The sequence below is a fragment of the Meriones unguiculatus genome, chromosome 19 (assembly GCF_030254825.1).
Source record: "Meriones unguiculatus strain TT.TT164.6M chromosome 19, Bangor_MerUng_6.1, whole genome shotgun sequence".
NCBI lineage: Eukaryota > Metazoa > Chordata > Mammalia > Rodentia > Muridae > Meriones > Meriones unguiculatus.
In genome coordinates this window covers 14,414,343-14,421,358 of record NC_083366.1, presented here as the reverse complement: position 1 = coordinate 14,421,358, position 7,016 = coordinate 14,414,343, and the positions used below count along the sequence as shown (strand labels likewise).

The following is a 7,016-nucleotide window of genomic DNA, read 5'->3' as shown; positions in this document are numbered from 1 at the left end:
TTTCCAAATGAAAGATTTTTAAAGTTCCATTTGGGTTCAGTTAAAAAAAAAAAAAACTCATAAGGAATTGACTGGGTGCTAACACTGGGAATATAACATTTGGGAGATACAGTGTGGCAAAATCTTGGTACCTATCTCTCGGGAGCCCTGGTCTAAATAACAGGACACACCAACCCTCAAATGAGAAGAAACTGCCTCAATCATTGTCACAATCATTTTCTTAGCAGCTACTGTTTTCCTTTATCCCATCAGAGTAGATATTGTCTCTCCAACTTTATCAACAAGTACTGCTCACTGACCTAACCACTTAAATTATCCCTATGGCAGCTTATTATAAATGGCCAACAAACTCTTCCACCTGCCAAAATCCTGTGCATACATAACGGAAAGTTTTCCTTACTGTTAGAGTGCCAGTTTGAGATCCACAGCCCAATGCTGTCTCTCCTGCTCATCCTTAAGAAATTCCTAGAAATGGAGCTGACTATAAAAAGCCAGAGGTGATTCTTTCCAGGGGTGTCACAGGCCTTCACAGCTCCACAGAGGGCTCATGGTCCCATCTGGAAACACTGGGCAGCTTTCTTGGGAAAATGTTCTTCACCAACCAACTCCAGTAACAAGAGCATGAAAAATGGTCTGAGCTCACACAGAGCTTGTCTGCCTGCACCAGGGAAACTGCCCTTCCAGGCCAGACTAACTGCACTTGTCTTCATCGTCCTCATTACCGCAAGGTTAGAAACAGAGTGAAACATGTTCCAACAGGCTGGTTCCAACCGGCTTATTCCCCTCCAGCTTAAAGCAGGTGATTTAAAAACCAGTGTTCTGAAGTTACATGCAAGGTGCAGATAAAAACATCTTCTCTACAGTTCGGTTGCTGTGAACTAGAGCAGCAAGAGTTGGGATTAGATTTGAAACCCTAAAGATGTTGTTTGTTTTAGGGTGGGGCTTACCCCAACCACACAGTTGCCATCCAACTCCCCCCCCACACACACACACATAATGTGAGTTACACTCTACTTTTCAGACAACACGCTTATTTCAAAGGAGGATCAGCCCTACTCAAAGAGCTGGGCCTCTGCACTGGCCACGCCCATCACCTGTGGCTTGGGTTTCACACCATCTGTATTGCACAGGACCCCACCACTCCACCACTCCAAGAAGAGCCTGAATCCTGCATGATGTCAACATCATCTGTTGTGTGTTTCCAAAGAAGTTCACATATTTTCTCTTCCACTCACATTTGCTACGTCATGATTCTTCAGTCCTGCTGAAATATGCCAGGGTTCTCTCAGCCCCTCCTCATGTACATCTTCCTTTTCGATGTCCAGGCACAGGGCATGTTGAGAGGACATTAACGCACACATGATCTGAGTACATAAAAGCAAACTCCTTTTAAAAAATCCTGACGCTTAGCCAAACCTGCTGTGGTCAGAGAGTGTGCCTTCTCTTTATTCTCCCTTGCTTCCCACAGTCGCAAGCGTAATGGCAAAGACTGCACAGCCCCCAGCAAAGGCCACAGACTGACCCAGTAGCTGTCTGGTTCTCTGTGGGCTTTTCATTGAATCCTGCTTAGACTTGAGATGCATCACTATATGGGCTGATATATGGCCGGCTTTCTGCTGTGTGGACTGTCGCTGCTGCTGCTGCTGCTGCTGCTGCCGCCACCATTCTCCCCACTGCCACAGCTACAGAGCGACCCCATTCACGTATTTGTCATAGCCTCTACAAGAGAGATAATTACATGGACATGCTATGTTTTCCTCTTATGGTCTCAAACCACCTTCCCAAACACTTTGGTCTTGGGATGTAAATTCTCTGAGACACAAAAATTGAGAAATTTAAGTTATTAATTTATCTAACATGAGATAAGGCATTTAGATAATCCAACATTATCCAAACACTGATCAAAGAGGGAAAAATATGGTATAGTTTGGTATTTTTGCAAATTCTCTCAAACCTGTCTTCGAAAACATCTAGAATTTCACAATCACATCTGCATTCAACTGATATGAGATGTCCCATATTCTGTAGCTTTTGGAAAATTCCACCTTATACTTATGGGACAATGAAAGTGAAAAGGGCCAGTGAATCCTTGGTATTCTTGTTCAAAATAGCTTGGACCCTGCCATATGCAGTTGTGGGGTAGGGAGCAAAAAACAGAGAACCTGTCTTAATCTAGTTATAAGGCAAAGACCAACTCCTGGGACTGTCACCTGACTTTTACATAGTAACGCTCACAGATGCGCACATGCGTGCATGCACACAAGTGCACACGCATGCACACACAGGCATGCACACTCCTTTCTAGACACGTGAGATGGCTGAAGGCTTCTTCGTTGTGTCCATACTCAATGCCCAGCACAAGGCCCAGGTGTCCGCTCCTCTAGCCTGGCCACTCTGAGTCCACCATCCACAGTGCCAGCAGAGGTTTCAGTCTAAATCTTTCTATTCCCAGTTATGTGGAGAGCAGGTTAAGTGTTCAGAGCTGGGAAACAGACGTGGCTGCATACCCTGCAGAGAGCTGACTTACTGGTATTTTAATTTTCTTCTTTGCCATTGGTAGGCAATAATACCTAACTCTAAGGTGGTTCTCAAAACTAAGCAGGTCTGTAAAGCATTTAGGGCACTGCATTACCCACAATAAGTACCCACTAGGTGGTAACTATTAATACCAGTGGATATTAATACTCGCTATCCTTACATATGCTAGAGATGGCTCGCTGGCAGAGTGCTTACTTGGCATGCACTAAGCGCGACGCCCTGGGGCTGACCCCAGCACCACTCCAGAGTCCCCCCACACATAGCGTGCATAGTACATCATCACCAACAGAAAGAATTCCAAACCCCAGGCTGCAGATGTGTTCCAGGACGTGTTAGTATAGAAACCGGGCTTTATCAAGGATGGGATACCTGAATAAAACGCATTACCTGGCACCATTACCTGACATCCGGCATCCCACCCAAATTGAATAATACCGTCTCCAGGCTTGTCTGTCATTTGTTTTAATAGCTCAGCCCATTATTTTTGGTCCAGATGGGGATAGCTGCTGGCTTCGAATTAGCCTCTGATGCTCGGCATTAAGTCATCAAACCATCCCCTGCCAAAACTCACATCCCTTAATGCTGAAATATTCTCATTTTATTATCTCTAGTCAACAGATTGAATTCCCCCCCCCAGCACACAAATGAATATGCATTCAGCTGGTGGCACCCCCCCCCAACCTGGTCAATCGGTCATGATAGGTGCATTATCAGCTGCTGAAGCCACACACCCAGACAGGTTTGATAGAGCGACCACTGCTTAACTTGGGCCTGCAGCATTGCCGAGGAGAAATGCCACAGCACCAGCAGACCTAAGCTCAATCCCTTCCCTACTGTTCTACAGCTGTGCGGCCTCAGGCAGGTTTCTTAACCTCTGAACTCATGGACTATTTTGCAGAACCTGAGCTAATCATATCCATCCTGGATACAGCGTAAATACTAAAAGAACAATATATGTGAGGAAAAACAGTGCCGCTGGGGCGTTTCCTAGAACGGAATCATCTGTAACCAGCAGCCTTAGACAAATGTCAGTTTCCTTTCTGCTCCTTACTCTGGACTACGGTGGTACTAATTAGTGTTTTGTTCTGTGAACTGCTGAGTTGACAGAGCTTGAAGGGCAATTACTTGAGAGTCTCCAAGTGGAGTGCTGGCAGGAGACTGGCCTTATGGAACAACGCAGAACTCAGTGACTTCTACACCACTGAGCTTGCAAAGCTTGTGACCACTCAATGGGATCATGACAGCTCTGCTGAGCTGTCCTGTGCTTTGGGTCAGTCTGAGAGCACTTCCCACCCCAACATCATGTGTTGACATCTTAATGTCCACAGAATGGCCTTGGGGGTGGAGCCTTCACGATGTAGAACCTAGAGGAAAGTGGGTATGCACAGGCACTCCATCCTGTGAAAGCAACAATACAGAGTCAACATCTAGCTGCCCAGAGAGAATGGCACTTTAAATGATCCAGTTCTGACATCTCTACTCCCCTTCCTTCTCTGCTGCCAGGACAGCCATCACCACTGTGTGGACTAGTTTCATGTCAGCTTGACACAGTTAGAGTTATCTGAATGGAGATAACCTCAACTGAGAAAATGCTTGCATAAGATCCAACCGTAGGCCATTTTCTTTTCTTTTTTCTTTTTTTCCCTTTTCTTTTTGAAGCCAGAGCATCTATTTTACGACTGACTAAAATCCTCAAGATGAACCGATGCTGAAACAGCTGCCCTCTTGGGTTTAGCTGTTGTTCCTTCACAGAATCCATGTCTGAAGCTGCAGTAGACAATTTTTAGGTTCCTTATCTGCCTGTTCCTGGTAGTGTTTCATTTCTTAGCCTTGGCACTCCAGTTACACTTTCTCTTGTGTTTGTCAGGGTAGCCACATTTGCCACAGGTTGACTTCTGCAGGCGGTAGGCCATAGAGCCACAGCAGTGGCACAACACGTGCTTCTTATTACGATGCTTTCTAAAGGATGACGTTCCTTCCGTCGTCTTGCTTCTCCATTTTCTTAATTAGTGATTGATGGGGGAGGATCCAGCCCCTTGTGGATGGTGCTATCCTTGGAATGGCAGTCCTTGGTCTATAAGAAAGTGGGCTGAGAAGCCATGGGGAGCAAACTGGTAAGCAGCGCCCCTCCATGGCTTCTGCAGTGGTTCCTGATGCCAGATTCCTGCTCTGTTTGAGTCCCTGCCCTGACATCCTTCAGTGATAAGCAGTGCTGTAGAAGTATAAGTTGAATAAACCCTTTCCTCCTGTCTTGCTTTTTTTTTTTTTTGTTCCAGCAATAGAAATTCTACAACAACCAGTATATTTGTACCAAAAAAAAAAAAACAAAAAAAAACAGGTGAACACTTCATGAGTCATCTGGGAAGAGGAAGTCACAACTGGAAAATTGCCCTTATCAGACTGGTCTGTAACCATGTCTCTGGGGAACTGTCTTGACAAATGTTGATATATGGGAGGGAGAGTGTCTAGCCAATGGAGGCACCCATAAGCAGTTAGTCCTAGATTGAGTAAGAAAGCTAGCTAGTCATGAACTGGTAAGCATGTGGGAGAGAGAGACAGGAAGCAGCATCCCTTTGTGGTCTCTGCTTCAGTTCCTGCTTGAGCTCCTGCCTTGATTTCCCTCAGTGGTAGAACAGAGCCTATTAGTGTAAGCTAACTGAAAACCTATTTGTCTTAGTTAAGGTTTCCATTGCTGTGAAGAGACACCATGACCAAGGCAACTCTTACAAAGGATGACATTTAATTGGGGCTGGCTTAAAGTTTCAGAGGTTTAGTCCATTGTCATCAAGGCGGGAATTATGGCAGTGTGCAGGCAGACATGTGCTGGAGGAGCTGGGGGTTCTAGGTCTTAATCCAAAGGCAGCCAGCAGGAGGTTCTTGGTTCTATAAAACCTTAGAGCCAACCCCCACAGTGACACGCTTCCTCCAACAAGGCCACATCTCCTACCAGTGCCACCCACCGTGGGCCAAGCATTCAAACACATGTGTATGGGGGCCATTCCTAGTCAAACCACCACACTCTTCCTAAGTCCCACATGTCGGCTACAGGAGAGTGACACAGAAGCAGCCTCACTGAGTACCCCATTCCCAACTCATTCTTCTTGTCAAGAGACTAGATGCCCAGAGGAACCCTGCTCCCCATTTATTACACAGTGTTGGGGACAGGGATAGCTCTTGTTTGATGATGATGATGATGATGATGATGATGATGAAGAAGAAGAAGAAGAAGAAGAAGAAGAAGAAGAAGAAGAAGAAGAAGAAGAAGAAGAAGAAGAAGGTGGCAGTTGGTGGGAAAGCCCTTTCATCTCACCTCCTAGGGACGCTTCTATCATTCAGTAGACTCAGATAGAAACAAGGGGGAGGGGCAGCCCAGTCCACCTGCCTGTCAGATAATAGCTGCAGAAATCCTTTCTAATTCTCTGAACAGCCAACACAATGCACTACATGTATTATGCCCCCTCCTATGTTCAGACGTTGTGAGAAACAGTTCCACTTCTCCGTACCTATAAATAGTGAGGATATATATACTATTGACTGCTGTGACGTGTGTTAGGGAGCTTCATGTATATTGATGAGATTATATTTGAAATGAGCTCAGAGACCCTCAAAACCGGGAAACATGAGCAGACTGGGAACTGACTAGCAGTGCATATTTATCAGGCTGTTATTAAGCACCCCGCTAATTGCCCTTCATGTGTCTTTATCTGTTGATTCTCTCAATAATGCTGGGAAGGAAAAACGATTTGTTTCTTCACTTTAGAGTGGAGCACACAACCTGACATCTCATGCCTGGAATCCCAGCAATTGGCAGGGGTTGGGGAAGTGGTATTACAAGAGTCATGAGATCAGGGCCTGCCTGGGCTGGTTAGTGAGGTTCTGTCAATACTGAAATGGGAAGGATGGCAGAGAGAAGACAGACAGACAGAGACAGAGATGAATATAACAGACAGACCAAGGAAGAAAAGGGAAAGGGGGCTGACTGAGAATGTACAGTTTTATCTGAAGCCCCGTAGCTGGAAAGTGACAGGCTGGATTCAAATCCTTGCAACTTGGTATTGAAGGCCATTTTTTAATTAAATTTTTTGTTTTTATATCAATTACAGTTTATTCACTTTGTATCCCAGCTGTAGTCCCCTCCCACCTCCCACTTGGATACTGAGCTGCCATGGGCTAAATCTGAACAGGGGTTCTAGGTTATCTCCATGAATAGTCCTTGGTTGGAGAGTCAGTCTCAGAAAAGACCCCTGGGCCCAGATATTTTGGTTCTGTTGCTCTCCTTGTGGAGCTCCTATTCTCTCCAGGTCTTACTATCTCCCCCTTCTTTCCTAAGATTCCCTGCACTCTGCCCAAAGTTTATGAGTCTCAGCATCTGCTTTGATACAATGCTAGGTAGAGTCTTTCAGAGGCCCTCAGTGGTAGGCTCCTGTCCAGTTTCCTGTTTTCTCCTTCTTCCAATGTCCGTCCCCCCAGTTGCCTGA

At 45.6% G+C, this 7,016-nt stretch overlaps 1 pseudogene; it reads right to left on the bottom strand.

Moving 5' to 3' along the window:
• Positions 1–4,211: 4,211 nt before the first annotated feature.
• LOC110554699 (large ribosomal subunit protein eL37-like) overlaps positions 4,212–7,016 on the bottom strand; it is a 49,727-nt pseudogene continuing 46,922 nt past the window's right edge.